The following is a 25,571-nucleotide window of genomic DNA, read 5'->3' as shown; positions in this document are numbered from 1 at the left end:
ACAACGACCAACCAACAGATAAATACACATCAAAACAAATTATTAGAAGCCTAAAAGCGAAGGAAAGAAGGAACACAAAATAGTGAAAAGTTAATCTTTAATTGTTTACTTCACTAAAGAAAATATATCTCCATTGCCTCCAGAGTGATAGAAGGCACACGTGGACTATGCCATCTTGCACCAGCAACAACCAGAATCTCACAGGAATGCGAAATGATCACTAGAGGGCGTTCACTCACAGATACCACCAGTTCGTTAGAATAACACATCAGAAGCCACCCAAGAAACTCCAGTTGATCAAAGAAAGTACGCTGAGCGGACAGAAAGAATTGGAAACCTACGTAGTAGCAACGAGTAGGCCCACCTATCATCAGGAGAAAGGCAGTTACTCAGCATTAATTGAGTCCACTAGTTCACGGAAGCGTTCCACAGGTATTTCCATCCATGCTTGCTGCACCGCTGTCCATAATTCGTTGCACTCCTGGATGGAGAATCTAAAGCTCGAAGGACCTTTCCACATGCTTCACAAAGCTCATGTCCAGTGAACGGGGAGGCCATTCCAGGGTAGCAAAATCTACAGAATGATCTTCGAAGATGTTCTAGTCATCAAGGCTCTGTGGGTAGGCGCTTTTTCGTGCTTGAAGAGTTCATTGCCCTGTGGGTGCACGAGGACCATGAAGGAGAACAGATGATCTGCAAGGATGAATATCCAAGCTTGACTTTTCAGAGATGCTTCGAGACGTAACAGTTGTCCCAACGTGTGCCAGTTGAATACACCCCAGACCACTCCCGACCGTCCACCTTCCTGAACAGTTCTTTGTTGACATAATGGGTGCACAGCGTCGTGGGGTTTCCGCCAGACACGCACCCTCCTCTCCGCTCGAAATAACTGGAAATAAGACTCGTCGGTCGAGAAGACCCGTCTCCAATCATCCAAAGTCCACTATTGATGTTCTTTCGCCCCGTTGAGGAGGAGAGTCGTGTGTCGTGGTGTTAGCAATAGGACTCTGCTGGGTCCCATAACCCATTGCTGCTAATGATCGACGGATGGTCTTGGTGGAGACGCTTCTGGCACCCCTCTCGTTGAGGTCATCGGCGATGTGTGCCACTGTCGCTCCTCGGTTGGCTGAAATCCAAGACAGACGTCGAGGGCCACCTTCATCCACAACCTTTCTCTACCCGCAGAGGTGTCCATGATGAGATGTTAATTTGAAAAGGGCGTATTCCCTATACACACTTGGTATTCTGGCGATTCGGGATAGTGCAATTTCTGTATCACCTCCGCGATAAAGTGATCCATGCGTCGGACATCCAATATCATCCGTCTTTCAGAGTCGGTTAACTCACGACGTTTATCCATATAGCATATGGTGTGTTTAGGGTCTAACGCAGTGGTTTTCAATAGGGGTGGGGCGGCACCTTATGGTGCCGCAACAACATTCCATGGGTGCTACGTAATTTCGGTTTAAGTTACTTAAACTTATTTATTTGTTTTTAATTTATATATTTATTTCATTATAAGAAGTGGTACAGTTGATGTGTGTTTAGTACCTGTGTATAAAGAAAAAATATTATATATATATGTAAGTTATATAATATATATATATATGCTGCCACTTTATTAGGTGCACTTAGATAGTAGCGTGCTGAACCTTCTTTAGCCTTCAAAATAGCCTGAATTCTTCTAGGCATGGATTGAACAAGCTGCTGAAATCGTTGTCCAGGATGGAGTACCATGCAAACATGAGTGTGTCACGCAGTTCCTTGAGATTCGACGGAGGTGTAGGCCTCGGGCGAACAGCCCTTTCCAGCTCATCCCAAAGATGTTTAATAGGATTGAGATCCCAGAACTGAGCGGGCCACTGCAGCAAAGAAAAGTCATTGTCATATTCCTGGAACCATTCCATAGTGATTCGGGCTCTGGCACCGGCGCATTATCCTGTTGGAAGTACCCTTTTTACTGAGGATAAACTGTCAACATGAACGGATGCAGTTGGTCAGCAACGATGTTTAGCTACGATGTGGCATTCAGACGTGAATCTATGGGTATCAGTGGACCCAACTTGTGCCAAGAAAACATTCCCCACACTTAACACTGCCCCCACCACCTTGCACAGTAGTCGTCAGACATGACGGGTCCATGGATTCAGGTTTTTTTGCAAAATTCTGAGCCTTCCATCAACATGATGCACCAGGAACTTCGACTCGTCAGACCAAGCAACTATTTTCCTATTTTCCAATCCTCGATAGTCCAGTGCTGGTGTTGTTCTGCCCGTAGGAGGCGTGCTCTCTTGTTCTTCATTGATAACAAAGGTGCGCGATATGGCCGTCGGCTGTTGTAGCCCATTCGCGACAAAGTGCGACTAGTGGTCCGTTCCGATATTTTTTTTGCGCACCAAGGTTGCATTCTGACGTGATATGCAACATTGTGGCCCGTCTGTTTGTTTGCACAATTCTAGCCACCCTCCTCTAACCTCTCTAATGAACAAGCGATTTTCTTCCACAGGAGTGCCGTTGAGAGGATGTTTTCTGTTCTTTGCACCATTCTCGATACACCCTTGAAATTATGGTGCGTGAGAAGTTCAGGAAAACTGCTGTTTCAGAGATGCTTTGTAAAGCACGTCTTGCACCTACTACCATGCCACATTCGAAGTCCGTTAGATCACTCCTTTTCCCCAGTCTTGCTACGGTTTGTACGCTTAACTGATACTAGAAAGGTTGTTCTGCTGCATTTATATACACAACTGTGGTCATGTGACTTGCATTTGTGTGCACAGCAGGGGTGTACCTAATGAAGGACACCACAGTGTAGTTATATTATTGTAATAACTATCAAATAACATATTTTTTAAATATTCGATATACAGGGTGTCTCAAGAATACACGGCATAACTTCAGGAATGAGTTCCTCATATGTAGACAATAAAATATTTTACATCAACATAGTTCCGGAAATGCTTGGTTCCCGAGTTATTAACCGGAATGTCTTTTCTCCCGCAGGTGATTTCCTTCATCACAAGGTACTGACAGAATCTGGTGGTTTTCCATTCCGACCATGTACTCAAATCAGGAGCAAGCGGATATGCATTTTATGTACGGTTTGGCGGACGGCAATGCTCTGGAGGCTGGTCGTTTGTACCACGAAAGGTTCCGAGAACGAAGATGTCCAGACAGGAAAACGTTTGAAGGTATCCATCGTCGCCTTTGTGAACATGGGACCTTTACACTTCGTGCTGCCGACAGAGGACGACCAAGATCTACGACTCCTAAAGTAGAGGAGGAGATTTTTGATGTTGTGAATGCCACTCCTGGAATCAACCCACGCAGAATAACAATGCAACTGGCTGTTCAACGTTCGCCTATTTGGAGTGTGTTGCGAGAACACCAACTGTATCCTAACATCTGCAATAGGTACAAGCCTTGTCACCAGCAGATTACTCTGCGCGAGTCGTGTTCTGCCAGTGGTATTCAGGCAGAAGGTGGACATTTTGAACAATTACTATAAGGTGATGTGAACAGTTAAGTGTCATAGACAGACCTTCAAAACTCGGGAACCAAGCATTTCCGGAACTATGTTGATATAAAATATTTTTATTGTCTACATATGACGAACTCATTCCTTAAGTTATGCCCTGTATTTTTGAGACACCCTGTATATATTTACAGAGCGAGAATGGTATCTAAGAGGCAGAAAATTGAGTAGAGGTGCCACAAAAGTAAAAATTACTTAGAGGTGCCTTTATTAAAAAAACTGTCGAAAACCACTGGTCTAAAAAGGCACCAATGGGTTCCCCCCATCTCCGCGTTGCATTGTACTTGTAAGATAATTCTCTGTCAAGGCCAGAAGCTTAAAGTGTGTGGGTTGGTAGTTGTGTAGTTTTATATTCTTTTGTTCATCTGGCTATTTAGCCGTTGTGCCCCAGACGCGGCCCACGTTGCTCGCACTAAGCCCCGTGAATTCAGACCAGGTACCCAGTAGCTTTATATTTTACTCTGCCAGGCTCTTCCAGCTAGTTTCCTGAGATTGCAGTGACTGGCCTTTAAAGAAAAGATAACGGGGAGGGGAGAAGAAATAGGGTTAGACGAGTTAATTAAAAATTGTGTTAAATAAATTTTTGAGTTTGGGGTATGATTGATCGGGGTTGGTTTGAACGCTAGTCATGAAAATTTTTAAGAGAGAGCAGGTGAGAGCGTGAAGGCTAGGGGAAACGGACAGAAATGTGGGGTCAATAGAAAAGTCCACCCCAAGGTGTCAGAGGGAAGGAGGGAGCAGCGGGGGAGGAGCTAAGAGACTGTCACCTGCCCCCACCAGGGGAAAAGGGGAAGAAAGGATCATGCAAGGGAGCATGATTCGGAGAGCCAAGATCAACTTGAACAGCAAAACTGTGATGAGTTTCCTTTTAGGAGTTCCCGTTCGGTAAGTCCAATCCCGTCTAATAAATGTCACCCATGGGAACGGTGTCCCATCTTCCACTTTGTCCTAGTTATGGTCTCAGTCTGTGGTCTCACTTCGGACGCATGTGCCGTCCAATTGTTACTTACAAAGTGAAGGGCTCGTTCAGTGAGTCAGATCCGCTTTTTGGTGGTCACTCTGGGGACTGCTGTCTTGTCCTTTGCGGCGAGGATGATTTAGTGATTTACATCTTCTAGGGTGTGCGTTTTACTTGCTTCAGATTGTCCAGGAAGTGAAGTTATATCTAAGGCGGATACAGTAGGTTAGGGTCGGTAGGTGAGGGTGGACAGGTGGCATGACTTTGCTCAGTAGAGAGAGGAACGCAATGGGACAATAGGAGTCCTCGAGGTGTAGCGGCTTGGATGGATTTTTTAATATGAGCTTAATGCTGGCCACCTTACGGTTCATTGGGAAGCAGCCACAGTGGAGTCACAGGTTATATACTGATACGTTGTTGCATATGCACCACGGGTTTAAGTTCCTGCAAATGAAACATCCCCCACACCATATAACCGCCTTCACCGGCATGCCCTTTTGATACAATACATGTTGGATGGAGAGCCTCGTGTTGTTGATGCCAAATCCGTACACGACCATCCACGGTGTGGACCAAATAACGTGATTCATCTTTCCAGCACACCTTCTTCCAGTCATCTAATGTCCAACCGCCATGCTCTTTGCACCAGCCGAGTCTTTTACGCCGACAAACCTTGGTTAGGAGACGATGCCGTTGGGGTCGTCCGCTGGTATAGTCTATATCTGTGAGCGTGCAACGCATTGTCATGCCAGATATTGTTCCCGGTTGGCCCATGTTGTATTGGGTAGTCAACTGTTCAACAGTAATGCGCCTGTTTGCCTCGTCGGACCCAGTGCTCACCATTCGCTGAACTTTTGCAGTTTTGCCATCTGGTCGTTCTTTGACCATTTTTATGCCAGTCCTAGTAGACTAACTAACGTGGCTCTCGAACACCCCACCAGGTTAGTCGTTTGGGAAATCCAGGCACCTACTCATCGAGAACCGGCAATCTGTCCTTTATCAAAGTCTGATAAATCCTTCCTTTTGCTATCACGCTCGAAATTTTACTACCTACTGAACCACTGACACCTTATCTATGCTACGTACGAGGACTAACTGAGCACTCTCGTACCTCACATGGTCAACGGGTCGCATTCAGTTTTCATAGAGGTGGACATAATTCAGTGATCACTCAGTGTACATTCAGAAGCACGTTTAGGGTATACTCTGCCGCCTTCTCGACAATTTCTGGCTCTATCTTAGTTTGCCCATGTCTATCCCCAGTGTTGTTCTGTTTCGGATTTTGTTGACAGCAGTTTGGAGTTCTAGAAGAGGGAATGGTTCCTCTGTCCAGTCAGATTCATAGGTGTCGTTAGCATTGCTAAGAAGCTGTTGTTCCAGGGTCTTAGATATCTAACGTTTGGAAGTTGGCGTTAAGGATATTGTTTATTGCTTTTTCCGCTACCTAATAATTGCAGTGGAGGCATTTCTGGCTTCCCGGTACTATTCCTGATGATTATCAACCTCTTGGAGGGGCAAAATGTCTTCTCCTGAAGGACAGTACATGAAGATTATGTAAGTCTCCCAGGGTGAGATAATATGCACGCAGTTGGCCCATGTGGAATACTGATGAGATATCTTCATAACCGTCAGGTTGGGGTTGCACACGACCACAGCTGTCCAGGGCGTCTCACTTTCCATTTGGACGATCTTGTAGTTCAGTGGGTATCGACGGTCGGCATGGCTCCTGGAGGAGCAGTATATCATAGTTGTCTTCCTCCACCCTTTGCCGTGTCTTAGCAGCTACAGCTTTAGGTAGTTGAGGATTTAGTTGCAGAAATTTGATACATGTGGTATTGTGTTTTTTAGGCAATGTTCCCATATTCAATTTTTTTATTGTTGGGCAGGCACGTTTTTCCTTTAGATATACGGGGCACTTATTAATTCGAAGTGAGTGGGAGTGAGGAAGTTAGCGACACTTGCAGGCGGGCTCTTTATCTTTGTTCGGGCAGTTTTCGAAAATGTTCCCTTCTCCTCACAGTAGCCACAAATTAAACTCTGGATGCACGTGTGTGTCCTGAGCCCAAGGCAGCAACACTTGAACCACTTAGGAACCGCTACATGCTTTTTAAACCGACAGGATCCCCAGTTTATGTAAACTCTTGTTTGAATGATCATGGCTTGCCAAGCCTCAGGTGCCAGTTCGATGACCAAGTTTGTTGAACTTCCATATTTACTCTTGGTTTGATATTTTGGTGTGATCAGTTTCAACCTTTCTCCGTCGAGAGCACTGGCTGTAAATTTCTTCTATAGATCTCCTCGCATATGGTAGATGGGAGTCAATTCTTTGTCGACATCAGAAACAACGATGGAGGAGGCCCTTTTTCCTGGGCAAGTCAGCAGTGAAATCAAGCGCGTAGGGATCTAAGTGTTGTTTAATATTAAGATGGCGTCTTTGGTTTCTGTTTCCATAATGACTCAATTGTTAAGCGTTTTGCGTATTGATTTTATTCTTGCGTTCCTGAAGTCTCCAGTAAGGGAATCTATGACTCTCGATTTGACGAGAAAACTGACGAGGGAAAAGTTGAAACACTACCATGATTACTCAGGGGGAATCCAGCCCCAGTGAAAATGCAGAATTCAGATGTGGTGACCAGAAAAGGGGTGAGACCGCGCTCTCTGATGCTAAGTTCATGGCGCGGTCGAAGGCTTCTGAGGACTTCCTGATGAGATATCTTCGATAGAGAGTCCATTGTCCTTAGCGTTGGATAAAATAACGCGCAGAATTCTGCTTTTGCACCCAGAATAAACAAAAATAAATGACACCAAGGTGATCCAACTTGATAGTGAGACACTAAGGGCGCAGTGAAACTATACAGTTTGGGATAGTGTGGCTTGAAATAGATTAGCATGCGGCGCTTGCCCTAAAATACTTTATCATCTATACTACTGCACGCCATAAGCACTTCTCATATTTCGAAGTTATACTTTATAACTGGTTGTCACTAAAGCAACACTACGGTATCTGCCCGCCCAATGATGAGAAGCCAATAAGCTTCGAAACGGTGCCATCGGGGAAAGAGCCTTGATAGGGCCCTCGTTACAACGAATGGGTAGCAACAATCTTCACTAATGAGAAAGTGTTGCTTGTTCGGGGGATTTATGAGTGGTTTACTGGAGTGAGTGAGGGCGAGAAGCAACTGTCCCTTCCTCTTTCGGCGGCTTTCTTCTTCTTTCTCTCCTACTGTCATTTTCCTTACCTTTTTTGCTTTCCTAAGTCTAATACGGACAGTACATGAATGGATAATACCAGTGTCGACCCGAGCTCCGGGCGAACTGGGACGCTGACGGTTTAGGGGCGCATGATTTTGGGGGCAAGGGTCAAAGGTTTGAGAGAATGCTTAAGCTTCGTGGAAGGGGGAACGAAAGATTTAGAGTAAGATGTTGCGGCTGTTTCTCTGTCCCTTTCTTCCTCCATAGTGCAGTTAACAGTCGAAAATGCATCTAGCACGTGGCATGCATTTGGCATCCGATAAAAATATGATATTTGGTGTTAATAACAACAAAATTATTCTCGAATTTTTCTTTTATATTTTTAAATAGCTTTGATGTAACTTGTTGTTATGTTGATATTAAAATAAACAGTAGCGAGGGAGTACGTATAAATAGCAGAGAAGAATAATTGAAATAGCAGAAGAAATAGCGAGGGAATGATGCCAGCAGTGGGGAGGATGGATCGGAAATTAGTAACATATACGACATATCCTATTAGGTAGAACATGCGTTCAAGAAAATGAAGAATGAGAAAACACCGGGGAAAATGAAATTACTGTAGAGTTGTTAAAATTGGGAGGAAGAGACATAACACAAAAACTGGCAAGGCTCTTCACAAAGTGCATTAGAAAAGGTGTGACGCCTAAGCAGTGGAATAATGCAATCATAGTTTTGCTGCATAAGAAAGGAGATAAATCAGAAATCGGAAATTATAGACCAATTAGCTTTTTTTCCCCCACATTTACAAGTTGTTCACAAGGGTCATTACTAACAGATTAGAAAGAATACTTGATGAGAATCAACCGAAAGAGCAAGCTGGCTTTAGGACAGGATTCTCAACCATGGATCATCTTCACGTAATATCACAGCTAATGGAGAAAGCAAATGAATATAAAACACCATTATGCCTGGCATTTGTGGATTATGAAAAGGCATTTGACTCCATACAGCATAAGGCAATGTTTGGGGCACTGGAAAGACAAGGCATAGATACTCCATATATTACGAATTTAAAGAAAATATATGAAAACGCTACCTCCTTTATTAGACTAGACAAAGACAGTAGCAAATTTAAAATCGAGAAAGGAGTTCCACAAGGAGACACAATATCTCCGAAGCTGTTTACTGCTGCCCTTGAGGAAGCTTTCAGAAGATTAGACTGCGACCAGTCAAATCTTCTGAAAGCTTCCTCATAGACATGAGGAAGCTTTCAGAAGATTAGATTGGTCGCAGAAAGGAGTCAATGTGAACGGAGAGTACCTAAACCATTTACGATTTGTAGATGACGTTGTGGTTATAAGCCACGATCCCAAAGAATTAGAGGAAAATCTTAATCAGTTATGCACAGTTAGTAAGGATTTTGGACTAAAGATGAATATGGCTAAAACAAAAGTAACGATGAACAAGTATGCCACAGAAAGGGAAATAATGATTGAAGGAGCAGTAATTGAAAAGGTGGAGTCATATACTTATCTGGGACAAGTTATTAGCTGTAATAATGGTAAATGGCTGGAAGTCAAGAGAAGAATAAATTTTGGATGGATAGCATTCAGGAAATATAGTCACATACTGAAGAGCAATATCCCAGTTTGTCTGAAACGTAAAATAATGAACCAATGTATACTCCCCACCATGACTTATGGAAGTGAAACTTGGGCACTCACCAAAAGAATGGAAGAGAAGCTAAGAACTACACAGCGAAGAATGGAACGAATTATATTGGGAATCAGACTGTTAGATAAGAAGAGAGACACATGGATTAGGCAGCAAACTCAAGTAAAGGACATTCTTATCAAAACTAAAGAACTAAAATGGTCTTGGGCAGGACACATAGCTCGAAGACATGATGACAGATGTACTAAGAAAATAACAGAATGGTACCCAAGAGGAGCTAAAAGCAAACCTAGAAGATAACAACGGAGATAGACAGATGAAATCACGAGTTCGTGGGTAGAAATGGATGGCCATTTCACAAAACAGAAGGAACTGGAAAGTTGCTGCAGAGACTTTCATGCTGCAGTGGATTGAAAATGGCTGCTGCTGATGATGACGTTGTAATGTAATGTAAAATCAATTAAATATGTGAAATGTCAGTCTCTCGAAATCCTTTCACTTCCAGATGGGATACCGATTTGAAATTTGGTATAAATATAGATGATTGGCTACAATCCTACGTGCATTCCAATTCTTTCACATGAGCTGCCGAAATTTAATTATACAAACCATTATTTTTATGTAAATTAAAAGCAAGCGTCACTGCAACCCGCTGCTAACACTTTGACAAATGTCCTTATAAAAAATTGATTCTTTTGTAAAATTTTTATTTTAATATTTTAAATGACAATTAAAACATTATAAAAATTCTGGTTGTGTTTTTTTTGTGTTTATATTTGTCTTTTTAACTTTTCTCCAGAAAAAATAAAGATATTAACTCAATAAAACACCTTGAACGTTTTTCTATCTAGAAGGCAGCAATTCCCCACGCCTGGGGAGCCAATATACCTGAGGCCGGCCCTCGATAACATAGTGTCTTATCCTATACCATTTTTCAAACAGCGACGTCTGGGTGGTGGTATCCACCGGGAAAAAGTAACAGTAGTCTTCTCCACTGGTCAAGCTTTATAATTAATTATGAGGTAGTTCAATATCATGGCAACTCGTTGTGAACGTTTCCACAATATCAGATATATTTAAGACGATTTCGATTTGTTAGCTGCTTTGTTAGATAGCTACCAATTAAACCGATGCTATCGCACTGATATATTTATTGATATAAGAAAGCAAGCTGTTCTGCAGCTGTCAAAAATTATAATAAAAATAATAATCTGTTATTATCTCTCAACAACAAAGGGTCTTTTGAACATCCAATTTTAACTTTATCGTTGTCACCTTTTAAATTGTTCTTCCTGGACCGTTGGGATCTTTACTAATCTGGTTTTCTTTCTCTGAACCATTTCTTTTGCCTACAGACACAAACACAGTGTGCAACCCTAACATAATCTTTTGCAAATGGATTCTTTGCTAAAGATTATGTTAAGGTTGCTTATCTATTTGCGAAGGTCCTAATATCGTCGACGGGATACCACATGCCTTCGTAACTATCTATATACACTGCATAGAATATTTCATGTCTGTTTGATTCATAATTCCCCAAATCTCTTTTATTCTTGGCCATTTTAATTGTCCCTCCCTTAGTTTGCTTTAACTCCTGGATTTCTGTTCCCTAGGCGCAAAACCTTACGTGTAGAAGCATCAGGTTTCACTAATCATTTTTCTGATGATTTCTCATCTAAGTCCTTTTGAAGCAAAATGGGCTTGTTCTTGTCATTAGCCACTCATCCTTCTTTCCTTTACATCGTCAGAAAACTTTTGGAAACTTTCCTTGCTGGCTCTCTCTCTCTCTCTTATCAAAGTCATTCAAAAACAGAAGTGGGTCCAGCACTCTTCGCTTAGGGCCTAGCCACAGAATTCCACTCTGAGATAGTTCCATTTACGACAACTCTCTCTGTCCTTTTCGCGCATTTGCAGAAATCCTTAAGTGATATTATAAGTTATGAAAACAGTTGTTTAAGTAATGTAATGGGTGAGACAATCTTAAACATGTCGGTATTACTCCAGGTATAAATGATCAATCCTTACATGGCCGTGCTCTCTCTCTCTCTCTCACGAGCAGTCAGTGGAATGAACATTACTGAAAATAACCTTCCAAAACTTAATACTAGTAACGAAATATGATGTAAAAAAGCAGGCTTATAAATCACTAAGGGAAGGAACCCTACTCCATTTGCCCACCCTTTATAATTGTCTAATTCTTTAAATGTATTCAGACTACAATTTAAACAACACCAGATAAAGTTTGTTACACCGATTGATGGAACAAATTTTTTCACATCTATCCTGCAACCACCCTTTTCGATAATCACAATTTCTATTGAAAATATTTACCTCTCAGGAGTTTCTTTATAGGTGCCATCGCACTCCTAAACTTTAAGTTCTTTGGAATTGTCTTACGGATTTTATTCACTTTCAAATATATATTCTTAGCACTCTGAGTATGTTCTTCTTATTCAACTAAACTGCTTGGTGGAAACGTAGTGAAAAACTGCGATTGTTAGGGGAATTGAACAAAGGAATTGCAATAATGAACGAAGATTGGTAAAAGCAGAACTCAACCTCAAATGAATTTGTTCTTCCTAACAATACGAGTTACAATGTCAGAAGGGAACAATCCTTTGTCGTTATCTAAAATGAAAACAGAGAATTGATGAAATACAATTATTTCATAGCCACAGAATAGATGATTTTTTTTTCTTTTTCCGCCTCGTAGGGCATCTCATATTTGTGGACAAGTGTGTGCTCACGGAAAGGTTTTCTTTTTTTGGGGAAAGGCGACTGTAATCATAAATAACAAATTTAATAATAATAAATAAATAATTAATTAATCAGGATCGCGATTTGCCCAATGGGTACGATATAGAATGAGTAATGCGATGTACCTGAGCTCGGATAAAGATGCGGATAAAGAGAAATATTAAATTAAAGCCGATGTTATTATTATCTTTCGATTCATTAAAACAAGTTTCTTCCTTTGTGATATTTATTCGGCCAATGGGAGAATAGAGATGCGGGTTACGTGGAAATACGTAACAAGTATTCGTAACAAAAGCTCGTTTTACTGTGGTGAAACAAAGTTCTGTTAAAGCGAGATCACGCGCTATTTTTATCTAACATGACTACGCTGGGTACCATCTTTGATTTCCATATGTAACGTATTTATGTATTTATAGCAGAGAAAGAGACACACGCAGTGTCGAAAGCTTCTGTAATTACTGTTTTTTTATTTTACTGTAATAAAAAGAAGCGAGATAGCGAGCAGGAAACGAATCCCCTCTAGTTAACATTAAATTAATTTCACAGCCCTCCCACAAGATCGAAGTGAAGACAGACAGTGAGGCCATTTAGTTTAGTCCTCAGCCACTTCATGGCATAAGTAAACGATTCCACATCCACAGCTGGATGATGATAACAAAAAGAAATCTGAAACGTACTGCAATTCGTGTGTTGCAGAATATAAAGTCATTTACGTTCTAACCTTTGGCAGAGAGGTCAGTGAAAAAGTCAGAAATAGAGTCCTACAAAAGACAGTGGAGCGAATGGGCAATGTTTCTTGCATGGCGACCACAATGGAAACGCAACACCATCCAACCCAATCAAATTGAAATGCTTCCTGCGCAACTACGTCAGTGATCACCCAGGAGGGAAGAAGAATCCCACGCACTCATTCATCGGAATGAATACGTTCATCATGCAAGCATACTGCGAAGTAACCAAGCTAATGACCAATATGACAATATGTACGAAATAATAAAACAAACCAATGGCCGGTACGGTCAGTTGAAGTATTAGTATTAGTATTATCAATAGCCACATGGTGCAAGGAATCCTATGGCTTATGCTGCAGCAAGCAAAAAATATAATAATAATAAAATAAATAACAATGATAATAAAATAAGAAAAAAAATAAAGAAAATAAAAATAATAAAATAATAATAATAAGAAAAAATAAAAAATATAATAATAATTAAAAGAAACGGAAATGGGCAACCTATGCGTTTCCCTCCAACTGTAGTTTATCCAGCTGACCTTTGAATTTCCCCAGACTGTCAGCCTCTACCACCCATGTAGCTTATACCCGGTAACTTATACCAGTAACTTATAACTTATAACTCACTGACTAAAATAAAACTTCCTGCAACCCAGTCTAAACTTCCTCTCTCGTAACTTGAAATTATGGCCCGGAGTTCTAGAATCATTTATAACCGTCAAAATTTCGTCCTCATTCATTTTACTGATGCCTCTCAGAGCCTTGAACACCTCAATGAAGTCTCCTCTAAGATGCCCAATTTTCAAGTCTTCAACCCACATATTCGAAGTCTTTCCTCATATGAACGCCCTTTTACCGTTCTCACCAGGCGAGTTACCCATCTTTGCACCCTTTCAAGAAGCTCAATGTCTTTCTTTAGGTGCGGTCTCCATACTTGAGCACAGTATTCCAAGTGTGGTCTAACATAAGCCTTATACAATGGAATTATCACGTCCCTATCTCTACTAGCAATTGTTCGATAGATCATCGATAGGACACCATGTGCTTTCCTGGCAACCTGTCTGAAATGCTCAGAGAACTTAAAGCGTTACCGTATCGTAACACCCAATTACTTTTGCTCCACTACCGGATTTAGTTCAACTCCACAAAGTGTATAAGTTATTTTGGGGTTACTCTTCCCCAGGTACAATACCTTACACTTTGCTGGATTAAAGCATGGCTGCCATTTTGCTAACCATTCCTGAAATCTATCTAGGTCATTCTGAAGAAGCGCCCTGCTTGGGGGCAATCATTAACTACTCTAGCAATCTTTACATCATTTTCAAATTTAGAGATCACGCCCTCTATCTTTTCATCGATGTCATTTATGAATATCAAAACAACAGTGGTCCTAATACTGCTCCTTGGGGAATCCCACTTCTTACATCAACCTAATCTGAGAAATCACCATTTATCACAACCCCTGCCTCCTGACCTGAAGCCATCCAGCTAACCATCTAAGGATTGTCCCTATGATTCAAACCTGTTCCAGCTTATAAAGTAACCGCTCATGTGGGTGAGTCAAAGGCATTGCCGAAATCCAAATAAATAATGTCGAAATTATTCCCAAAATCCAGCTCTTAAGTGACCCTGTCAAAATAGCTATCCAGATTAGTTAAAAACGATTTTCCCTTGCGAAAATTTATTTTTATTTTTGTTACACAGAGCATTAAAACTACGATAAATAAATTAGCTTTCGGCTGGGTGGCAGCCTTCATCAGATTAAAATACTTTGAATGGCAGTTGGAATAGAGATGCACTGCCAGGATGGTGCGTGAGGCACGTGGTTAATTGTTTGTTGATGTTTGTGGCTGTGACGTATGGTGGTGACGTGGCCAGCGTTTGTCTATGGACAGAATTACTGCTTCTGTGATGGGGTTAAGTTGACAACCACTGTTCCTGTTCAACGAGGTATCCGAGCATTTTATATTTAACGATTCCAACCAGGTGCGCCTTAGGTAATGGTGGGACCTGTCCACAACCACGACATCGCGGTGTGGGTCGATGTCGTGGTGGGTTGTCCAGACATGCTCGGCAATAGCTGAGTGTTCTACATCCGCCAAACGGATCGCCCTTTTATGTTCTGAGAGGCGTTTCTCGAGTCGACGTCCAGTCTCTCCAAAGTAGCAGCAGCTCGTGCAGTCACGGCAAGAGATGCGATAGACCAAACCGCTCTGTAGAAGGGTGGGGACAGGTGTTTTTATGTTGGAAAGGAGAGAACGCAGTTTCTTGCCTGGGAGTTGGATGCACTTTATCCCATGCGATCTTAGGATTCTACCGATCTGCTGTGACAGGTTGGGGTAGTATGGGATGAATGCCCTCGTGGATGACTCGTCACTGTTGGCGTTGCTGTTGGTCGTCACGTTGTCGCGTGCTTGTAGATCACACCTGTTAAGGACGTCGATGGGGTAGCCACACCTCGTAAGGTCTACTTTGACTCTGGTGATCTCTTTGCGCCTTTCATCCGCAGAGCTGGAGTGTGCCCAGGCGCGAGTTAGCAAGGTTCGGGCGGTTGAGAGGAGGTGGCCCCGTGCGTGTGCTGACTGGAAGTTGGTAAATTGGCCAGCACACATAGGCTTACGATAAACTGTCGTCTTCAAGCATGTGTCTTCGCGCCGGACAAGTGTATCTAGGTATGGTATAGAGTTGTTCGACTCCAGCTCAATCGTGAATTTTATGAAGGGCGACAGTGAGTTGAGGTGGGTTAGGAGTCGCTGACCTGAGTCTCTAGGGATCACTACGAACACATCGTCTACATAGCGACACCAAAAGGCGATGTGATCCGGTGCGTGTGTAAACGCACGTCCCTCTAACTCCTCCATCACGATGTTTGCTGTGACCGAGCTGACAGGGGAACCCATGGCTGTGCCATGTATCTGCTGGTAGATTGAGCCATTAAACATGATTGCACCCCCTGTTAAGCACAGTCTGAGGGCGGCGGAAATGTCATCAGGCGTCAGCTTAGTTCTGTCGCTAAGGGTTACATCATTATCCAAGAGTTGTTTTGCGAAAGAGATGGCAAGTTCCACTGGGATGGAGGTAAAGAGTGATACGACATCGAAGGATGCCATGACTTGATCTTGCGAGATGGATATAGTGCGGATCCTTTCTATGAACTCAACACTGTTGGAGACGGTGTAGGTGGTCTTGCCAACTAGAGGAGAAAGAAGTCTCGAGACAAATTTAGACAGCTCGTAAGTCGGTGATCCACAGCAGGATACAATAGGTCTTAGTGGTGTGCCTTCTTTGTGCACTTTCAGCAGGCCGTAAAACCGTGGGATCTGACACCCGGAGGCACTGAGGTGATTACGGGTTGACTGTGTGATTTTCCCTTGCTTCAGCCAAGTGTTGATGAGGATATTCACCTCTGACTCCCATCGTTCCAAAGCCTTGTTGGGGTTGATGGTTAGGGGTTTGTAGACGGTAGTGTCTCGTAAGAGCAGTAAGGCTTTCGCCATGTAATCAGTGTGGTTCATTACAACCGTACGACGGCCTTTGTCAGCGACAGAACTAAGCTGACGCCTGATGACATTTCCGCCGCCCTCAGACTGTGCTTAACAGGGGGTGCAATCATGTTTAATGGCTCAAGCTACCAGCAGATACATGGCACAGCCATGGGTTCCCCTGTCAGCTCGGTCACAGCAAACATCGTGATGGAGGAGTTAGAGGGACGTGCGTTTACACACGCACCGGATCACATCGCCTTTTGGTGTCGCTATGTAGACGATGTGTTCGTAGTGATCCCTAGAGACTCAGGTCAGCGACTCCTAACCCACCTCAACTCACTGTCGCCCTTCATAAAATTCAGGATTGAGCTGGAGTCGAACAACTCTATACCATACCTAGATACACTTGTCCGGCGCGAAGACACATGCTTGAAGACGACAGTTTATCGTAAGCCTATGTGTGCTGGCCAATTTACCAACTTCCAGTCAGCACACGCACGGGGCCACCTCCTCTCAACCGCCCGAACCTTGCTAACTCGCGCCTGGGCACACTCCAGCTCTGCGGATGAAAGGCGCAAAGAGATCACCAGAGTCAAAGTAGACCTTACGAGGTGTGGCTACCCCATCGACGTCCTTAACAGGTGTGATTTACAAGCACGCGACAACGTGACGACCAACAGCAACGCCAACAGTGACGAGTCATCCACGAGGGCATTCATCCCATACTACCCCAACCTGTCACAGCAGATCGGTAGAATCCTAAGATCGCATGGGATAAAGTGCATCCAACTCCCAGCCAAGAAACTGCGTTCTCTCCCGGTTTGAAATTACATTTCAGTTTATTCGGCATGGGCGAAAATTTGGTGTGTACCGGATGTCTCGAGCGAGCAGATTTTCTACTTGTATGTTCTTCCTGTAAGCAGGTATGTCTCTGCTTGCCTTGTAGCCCATATTCGGATGTCAAAAAGCTCGCAAAGAAAATTAAACTTACAAGGAAATTTTTTATTTAAAATTTTATTAAAATTACTTTATTTCCCAAGAAGCGTGATGTCTGCAAAACGATCAATAATGACACCAATAAAGTTGACACAGCGCATCTCACCTTTTACAGTGGTCTCCGACAGTTTTTAAATTCTGTACAGTGGGATCAACTGACGATGTTACCAACAGTAAATTCTAAGTGGGAATTAATCGTGGCTGCTACTAAAAGTTTCATACCTATTAAGAAATATTGTTCAAGGTTTAGGCCTAAATGGTTGTCAAATGAACTAATGAGACTCGTGACAGATAAGAAAAATGCATGGGATGCATATAAATTATCAAGCGACTCAGAAGCCTATGGCTGATATAAGCTAGTCTGTAATCAGGTCACAAAGGAGGTTGGGTAGGCGAAGGCAGATTACGAGAAATCCTTGGCAAAAGATGCTAAGAAAAACAGCAAGGATTTCTTTATTATATAAACACTAAAAGGAAGGGGATGAATCTGATTGGTCCACTTGACATCGATGGTTCGACTGTTGATGATCCTGCTCAGATAGCAAACAAACTGAATGAGTATTTTGCATCTACATTCACACATGAGGAATTATTAAGGTTTGAAAATGGCAGAAGGTTATCAAATTGTAGCAGGATACTTAATGATTTTGTAATAACTGAAAGCAAAGTGGAGGAGAAATTGTTGAAGTTAAACGTAAGAAAAGCACCTGAGGTGGATGGGATCTATCCAGTTATATTAAAGGAGGCGGCAAAGCAACTAAGCAAACCCTTAGCCATAATTATGAGAGCGTCCTTGGACTCAGGGGAGATTCCCCAGGACTGGAGATGTGCAAATATATCCCCAATTCACAAAGGGGGATCGATGGGTGACACAAGTAATTACAGACCAGTTAGTTTAACTTCTGTTCCGGGTAAAATAATGGAGTCACTGGTTAAAGATGCATTGCAGGATCATCTAAACAAGACTGCATCAATAATTCAGACACAGCATGGGTTTGTTAAGGGAAAGTCTTGTCTGACAAATTTGATAGGATATTATGATGTGGTTACAAAGGAACAGGATGCAAAAAATAATTTTGATATCATATATTTGGATTTCAGGAAAGCTTTTGACACTGTTGCGCATGGAAGACTACTGTACAAATTGGAGCAGAATGGCATTAAGGGTAAGTTGCTACAATGGATAAAAGGATTGTTAAGTGGGAGAAGACAGAGGGTGGTAATCAATGGGTGCGGCTCTTTGTGGACTAATGTTATTAGTGGAGTCCCACAGGGCTCGGTGTTGAGTCCACTGTTGTTTTGTATATTTATCAATGATATGGATGAAGGCATATCAAGCTTAATATCGAAGTTTGCAGATGATACAAAGGTTGGCAGGGTTGTTAATGACAGTAATGGCAGTGTGCTACTGCAACAGGATCTAGATAACTTGGGCAGATGGGCTAAGAAGTGGCAACTGAAGTTTAACCTTGACAAATGCAAAGTACTGCATATGGGTAGAAGTAACCCCAGAGAAACGTACCAACTGTGTGGTACTAAACTTAAGGTGGTAGAAAATGAAAAATACCTGGCAGTAATTGTGCAGGCAGATATGAAGTTTTCTGAGCAGCGGCCAGTTCAGGTCATGGGGTTTTGTCAATGATATATAGGAATTTTGCTTGCAGGGAGAAGGAGGTGATTGTCCTTCTGTATAAGGCAATGGTCAGGCCACGCCTTGAGTACTGCGTACAGGTCTAGAGGCCTCATTTTAGGAAGGATGTAGATTTACCTGAGCGTGTACAGAGAAGGGCAACAAGATTGGTGAGGGGAATGTAGGGATCCTCTTACCAAGAGGCTTGTGTTCTGCAAATTTCAGTGGCTGGAGACTAGGCACCTGCGCGGTGATCTGATTGAAGTGTATAAGGCCTTGAATGGGTTGAGCACGCTGAATTCTGATGGGATCCTTCCACTTGTTCAGATTACGAACCTAAGAGGGCATAAATTCAAATTAAGAAAGGATAGATGTAGAATAAATGTGCGGAAATTTGCCTTTAGCCAGAGGGTGGTTAATTGCTGGAACAAACTTCCATCTGTCGTTGTGGAAGTTGATAGATTGAATAAATTTAAGGAGGAACTGGACAGGCATTTGGAGGGAATGGTGCGATTTTTTTAAAAAGTTTTTTATTATTATTTTATTTTTTTTTTAATTTTTATTATTATTTTATTTTTTTTAAATTTTTTTATTTTTATTTTTTATTTATTTATTTATTTATTTGGCTGATGCTGCATAAGCTCATACACTTCCTTTCTTGCATCACATGCCACTACTACTACTACTACTACTATCTGCTGCTGTTCTGCCACTTATAGGGTTCCTATAAAGGCATATTAAATTATCTAAATAAAATTGCTGTTGTGATATAGACAATTTAGATCTGAGTTCTGAGACAGGATCATCAAAAAAGTTGTCTTCTATAGATCTCCTCGCAGATGGTAAATGGGAGTCAATTCTTTGTCAACAAAGAAACAACGATGGAGGAGGCCCTTTTTCCTGGGCGGGTCAGCAGTGAAACCAAGCTGGTAGGGATCTCATTGTTGTTTAATATTAAGATGGCGTCTTTGGTTTCTGTTTCGATATTGACTCCATCGTTAAGCGTTTTGCGTGATTTTATTCTTGCGTTCCTGAAGTCTCCAGTAAGGGAATCTATGACTGTCTTCTTTACCTCTTCACTGGTTTTGTGTGCTTTAGGGTTTGTTGGCTTGAGCACAACTAGATGTGGTTTTGGTAAAAGTGTTTTCCTAGGTGTGGTGGTTATTTGGGCATTTGTAGTGTTATTAGTATTTCTCAGAGCTTGTGAGAAAGATGGGGCGTGCTGTGGCATTTCAATGCCGCCATCGACCTGGAGGATTTCCAATGTCGCAACAGCCCTCTGGTGTTCGACATGCGTATCCATCAGTATGGTCTCTAGCTTTGTCCACTGGAGTATAATTTCTGCGTGAGGCATTGTTGAACTCCTACTGCGGTTGTCTCTCAGTATGGTCTCCAATTTAGCTCTAATAATCATGCTTTGTTCTGGCTCTGTGCTCTCTGCGATGGTGGGATCAAGAACTGGTGTCTTAACCCTTGTTTTGGATGTTCCATCGCTCGGGGTTGCTCACGTGTTTCGTTAGTCTGGCTGGTGCTGTGGGTTTCTCTGTCCCATTTAGAGACTACTAGTTTCTTATTTTTCCCTCTTGGTGGTATGTTCTGGTCGTTGGCCTTCAGAGTCCTCCATCTTGATATCGAGGTAGCGTTCCTCCCCGGTACAGGTCGGGATGTCTTCCGTTTGGCTTTCAGTGCCATTTGGGATCTCAGAAATGTCATAGTTGCTTTCTATTATGACAGTTCTGGATAAACGGGAATATTCGGACCAGCGGGATGACAGCTGTTGGATGAATATCAAACTTCAGGAGATGGCGAAAGACACTGATCACAAGTTCGTGGATAATTAGTTGAAATTTTGGGCTGATCCCCACTAAACACGTGAGGAGAGAAACAGTCAACAGTGGAAATAGCTCTAGAGGGGTTGGGCTACTTTCTGAGGGGTTTCCAATTGTGCTGAGAACGTTAGCGAGGTCGATTTGACGAGAAAACTGAGCAGGGAAAAGTTGAAACACTACCATGATCACTCAGGGGGAATCCAGCCCCAGTGAAAATGCAGAATTCAGATGTGGTGATCAGAAAAGGGGTGAGGTGAGGCTGCGCTCTCTGATGCTAAGATAATGGCGCGGTCGAAGGCTTCTGACTTCGTGATGAGATATCTTCGATAGAGAGTCCACTGTCCTTAGCGCTGAATAAAATAACGCGCAGAATTCTGCTTTTGCACCCAGAATAAACAAAAATAAAGCACACCAAGCTGATCCAACTTATTAGATCTTCAAGTGGGACAAAAATTAGGGCTCTAACACAACTTTAAACTCCTAAACTGAAACAAAAAATTCACGGAGCCGATAACAACACCTTCGCCCAGGAAAGCAGCCATTTTGGTCTCCGACGTTTATCCATACTAACATCGAATTACCGTCTACATCAGCGGTTCTTAAACAGCGCGCCGCGGCATCTTGGACCGCCGCACCGAAATCACATGAGCGCTGAGGGGAAATTTTTAATTTTCGAGGGAAACACATTGACACTCGACATCTGTCGGACACCCCGCGAATAGTTTCAAAATTACTTATTAAGTTGTTAGTGAGACACTAAGGGCGCAATGAACCGAGAAAGTTTGGGATACTGTGGCTTGACAATAGAATAGCATGAGGCCCTTGCCCTAAAATACTTTATAATCTATACTACTGCACGCAATCAAGCACCTCTCATATTTCGAAGTTATACTTTATAATTGGTTGCCACTATAGCAACACTTGAGTATCTTCCCGCCCACCGATGAGCCGCCAATAAGCTTCGAAATGGTGCCATCCGGGAAGGAGCCTTGATAGTGCCCTCGTTACAACGAATGGGTAGCAACAATCTTCACTAATGAGAAAGCGTTGCTTGTTCGGGGGATTTATGAGTGGTTTACTGGAGTGAGTGAGGGTGAGAAGCAACTGTCCCTTCCTCTTTCGGCGGCATTTCTTCTTCTTTCTCTCCTACTGTCATTTTCCTTACCTTTTTTGCTTTCCTAAGTCTAATACGGACAGTACATGAATGAATAATACCAGTGTCGACCCTCGGAGCTACGGGCGAACTGGGACGCTGACGGTTTAGAGACACATGTTTTTTGGAGCGTCGAAGGTTTGAGAGAGTGCATAAGCTTCGTGGAAGGGGGGAATGAAAGATTTAGTGTAAGATGTTGCGGCTGTTTCTCTGTCCCTTTCTTCCTCCATAGTGCAGTTAACAGTCGAAAATGCATCAAGCACGTGGCATGCATTTGGCACTCGATAAAAATATGATATTTGCTGTTCATAGCAAAAATGTTATTCTCAAAATTTTCTTTTATATTTTTAAATTGCTTTGATGTAACTTGTTCTTATGTTGATATTAAAATAAACAATAGCGAGGGAGTACTTATAAATAGCAGAGAAGGAATAATTGAAATAGCAGAAGAAATAGCGAGGGAATAATGCCAGCAGTGGGGAGGATGGATCGGAAATTAGTAACATATACGACATATCCTATTAGGTAGAACATGCGTTCAAGAAAATGAAGAATAAGAAAACACCGGGGAAAATGAAATTACTGTAGAGTTCTTAAAATTGGGAGGAAGAGACATAACACAAAAACAGGCAAGGCTCTTAACAAAGTGCATTAGAAAAGGTGTGACACCTAAGCAGTGGAATAATGCAATCATAGTTTTTCTGCATAAGAAAGGAGATAAATCAGAAATTGGAAATTATAGACCAATTAGTTTGTTATCCCACATCTACAAGTTGTTCACAAGGGTCATTACTAACAGATTAGAAAGAATACTTGATGAGAATCAACCGAAAGAGCAAGCTGGCTTTAGGACAGGATTCTCAACTATGGATCACCTTCACGTAATATCACAGCTAATGGAGAAAGCAAATGAATATAAAACACCATTATGCCTGGCATTTGTGGATTATGAAAAGGCATTTGACTCCATACAGCATAAGGCAATGTTTCGGGCACTGGAAAGACGAGGCATAGATACCCCATATATTATGATTTTGAAGAAAATATATGAGAGTGCTACATCCTTTATTAGACTAGACAAAGACAGTAGCAAATTTAAAATCGAGAAAGGAGTTTGACAAGGAGACACAATATCTCCAAAGCTGTTTACTGCTGCCCTTGAGGAAGCTTTCAGAAGATTAGACTGGTCGCAGAAAGAAGTCAATGTGAACGGAGAGTACCTAAACCATTTACGATTTGCAGATCACATCATTGTGGTCAAGCCACGATCCCAAAAAATTAGAGGAAAATCTTAATCAGTTATGCACAGTTAGTAAGGATTTTGGACTAAAGATGAATATGGCTAAAACAAAAGTAATGATGAACAAGTATGCCACAGAAAGGGAAATAATGATTGAAGGAGCAGTAATTGAAAAGGTGGAGTCATATACTTATCTGGGACAAGTTATTAGCTGGAATAATGATAAATGGCTGGAAGTCAGGAGAAGAATAAATTTTGGATTGACAGCATTCAAGAAATATAGTCACATACTGAAGAGCAACACCCCAGTTTGCCTAAAACCTAAAATAAAGATCCAATGTATACTCCCCACCATGACCTATGGAAGTGAAACTTGGGCACTCACCAAAAGAATGGAAGAGAGGCTGAGAACTACACAGCGAAGAATGGAACGAATTATATTGGGAATCAGACTGTTAGATAAGAAGAGAAACACATGGATTAGGCAGCAAACTCAAGTAAAGGACATTCTTATCAAAACTAAAGAACTAAAATTGTCTTGGGCAGGACACATAGCTCGAAGACATGATGACAGATGGAATAAGAAAATAACAGACTTGTGTCCAAGAGGAGATGAAAGAAAACCTAGAAGACAACATCGGAGATGGACAGGTGAAATTCACGAGTTCGTGGGTAGAAATGGATGCCATTGCACAAAACAGAAGGAACTGGAAAGTTGCTGCAGAGGCCTTCATCCTGCAGTGGATTGAAAATGGCTGCTGCTGATGATGACGTTGTGATGTAATGTAAAATCAATTAAATATGTGAAATGTCAGTCTGTCTCGAAATCCTTTCACTTCCAGATGGGATACCGATTTGAAATTTGGTATAAATATAGATGATTGGCTACAATCCTACGTGCATTCCAATTCTTTCACATGAGCTGCCGAAATTTAATTATGCAAACCATTATTTTTATGTAAATTAAAAGCAAGCGTCACTGCAACCCGCTGCTAATATTTTGACAAATGTCCTTATAAAAAATTGATTCTTTTGTAAAATTTTTATTTTAATATTTTAAATGACAATTAAAACATTATAAAAATTCTGGTTGTCTTTTTTTGTGTTTATATTTGTCTTTTTAACTTTTCTCCAGAAAAAAGATATTAGCTCAATAAAACGCCTTAAACCTGTTTCTATCTATATCTGCAATAAGGCCTCTGAGGTTGGGATTATTCATACTACCAATTTTAAACACACACACCAACCGTTTATGACTGGTTGAATAATGAAATAAAATAAAATAAAATGATAGAAAAGACTGTAAAATAATATTTACAAAAAACCTTTAGTCATTTACAAAAAAAAAAAAAAAAAACTATAACAAAAGTAAAATAAGTAAATAGGTTAAAATGCATTAAAATATAAATATAAAAGCGATAAAAAGACGATAAAAAACACTAGAGCTTTCGGAGGTGTCTTCCTCCTTCCTCAGTAATAGTGAGACTTAAATGACACATCCTTAAATACCAGGTTCACGGCACACGTGGATGACCAGGCGCATACTCAGCATTCCTTTCACTTGTACCGGAACCGGAAGTGGACTGGACACGTGGAAAATTAAAACGTTTGTCTCTTGTCAAAACCACCGCCTCAAAAAGGTGGTGAAGCCTAACTCCCCTGTCTCTGTTTATACTATTGTTACCAGAGGATCCAATCCACAGACTTTCCAGCCACTTGCGGTCCCAGAATCTGTGCGCCCGGTCAAGGATGACAGCGTTGTCGGGGGAGATCTGGTGTTGTTTTTCCCAATAGTGCTCGGCAATGGCGGATTTGTTGAGCTCTGCGGTCCGTATCGCTCGTGAATGTTCTCCCAGACGGTCCTTGAGACGCCGTCCTGTCTCCCCCACGTAACATTCCCCACAATCCGGGCATGTGATCTCACACACGACCCCACTACTAGAATCCCTAGTAATGGGGTCTTTGACCTGTGACACTACTGTGTGCAACCTCCGGCCCGGAAGCTGCACACAGCGTGTCTGAAAGTCGCGAAGCATCCTCGCAATGCGATCTGACAGGCCCGGATAGTAGGGAACATACACTGTGGTAAGCGGTACAGGCGGAACTACCCGATTGGGCTCTTCCTCTCTGTTGTATTCATCAATGACCCTCTGGGGGTAACCGCACCTCATAAGATCCGTCGTGATTTGCCTAATTTCCTTCTCCCCCTCCTCAAGGGTACTACAATGCGTTCTCACCCTACCCAAAAGTGCTCTGGCCACACTATTTTTATGTTGGACAGTCTGTGCCGTCCTATAATGTGTGTACTGGCCCCTACACATTGGTTTCCTATAAACCTTAGTTCTAAGTCTGGGGCCTTCCCTATATACCATTATGTCCAGAAATGGGAGGG

This window comes from Mastigoproctus giganteus, chromosome 5 (genome assembly GCF_048544385.1).
Source record: "Mastigoproctus giganteus isolate SK-2022 chromosome 5, ASM4854438v1, whole genome shotgun sequence".
Lineage (NCBI taxonomy): Eukaryota > Metazoa > Arthropoda > Arachnida > Uropygi > Thelyphonidae > Mastigoproctus > Mastigoproctus giganteus.
Note: the sequence above shows the minus strand (reverse complement) of the source record.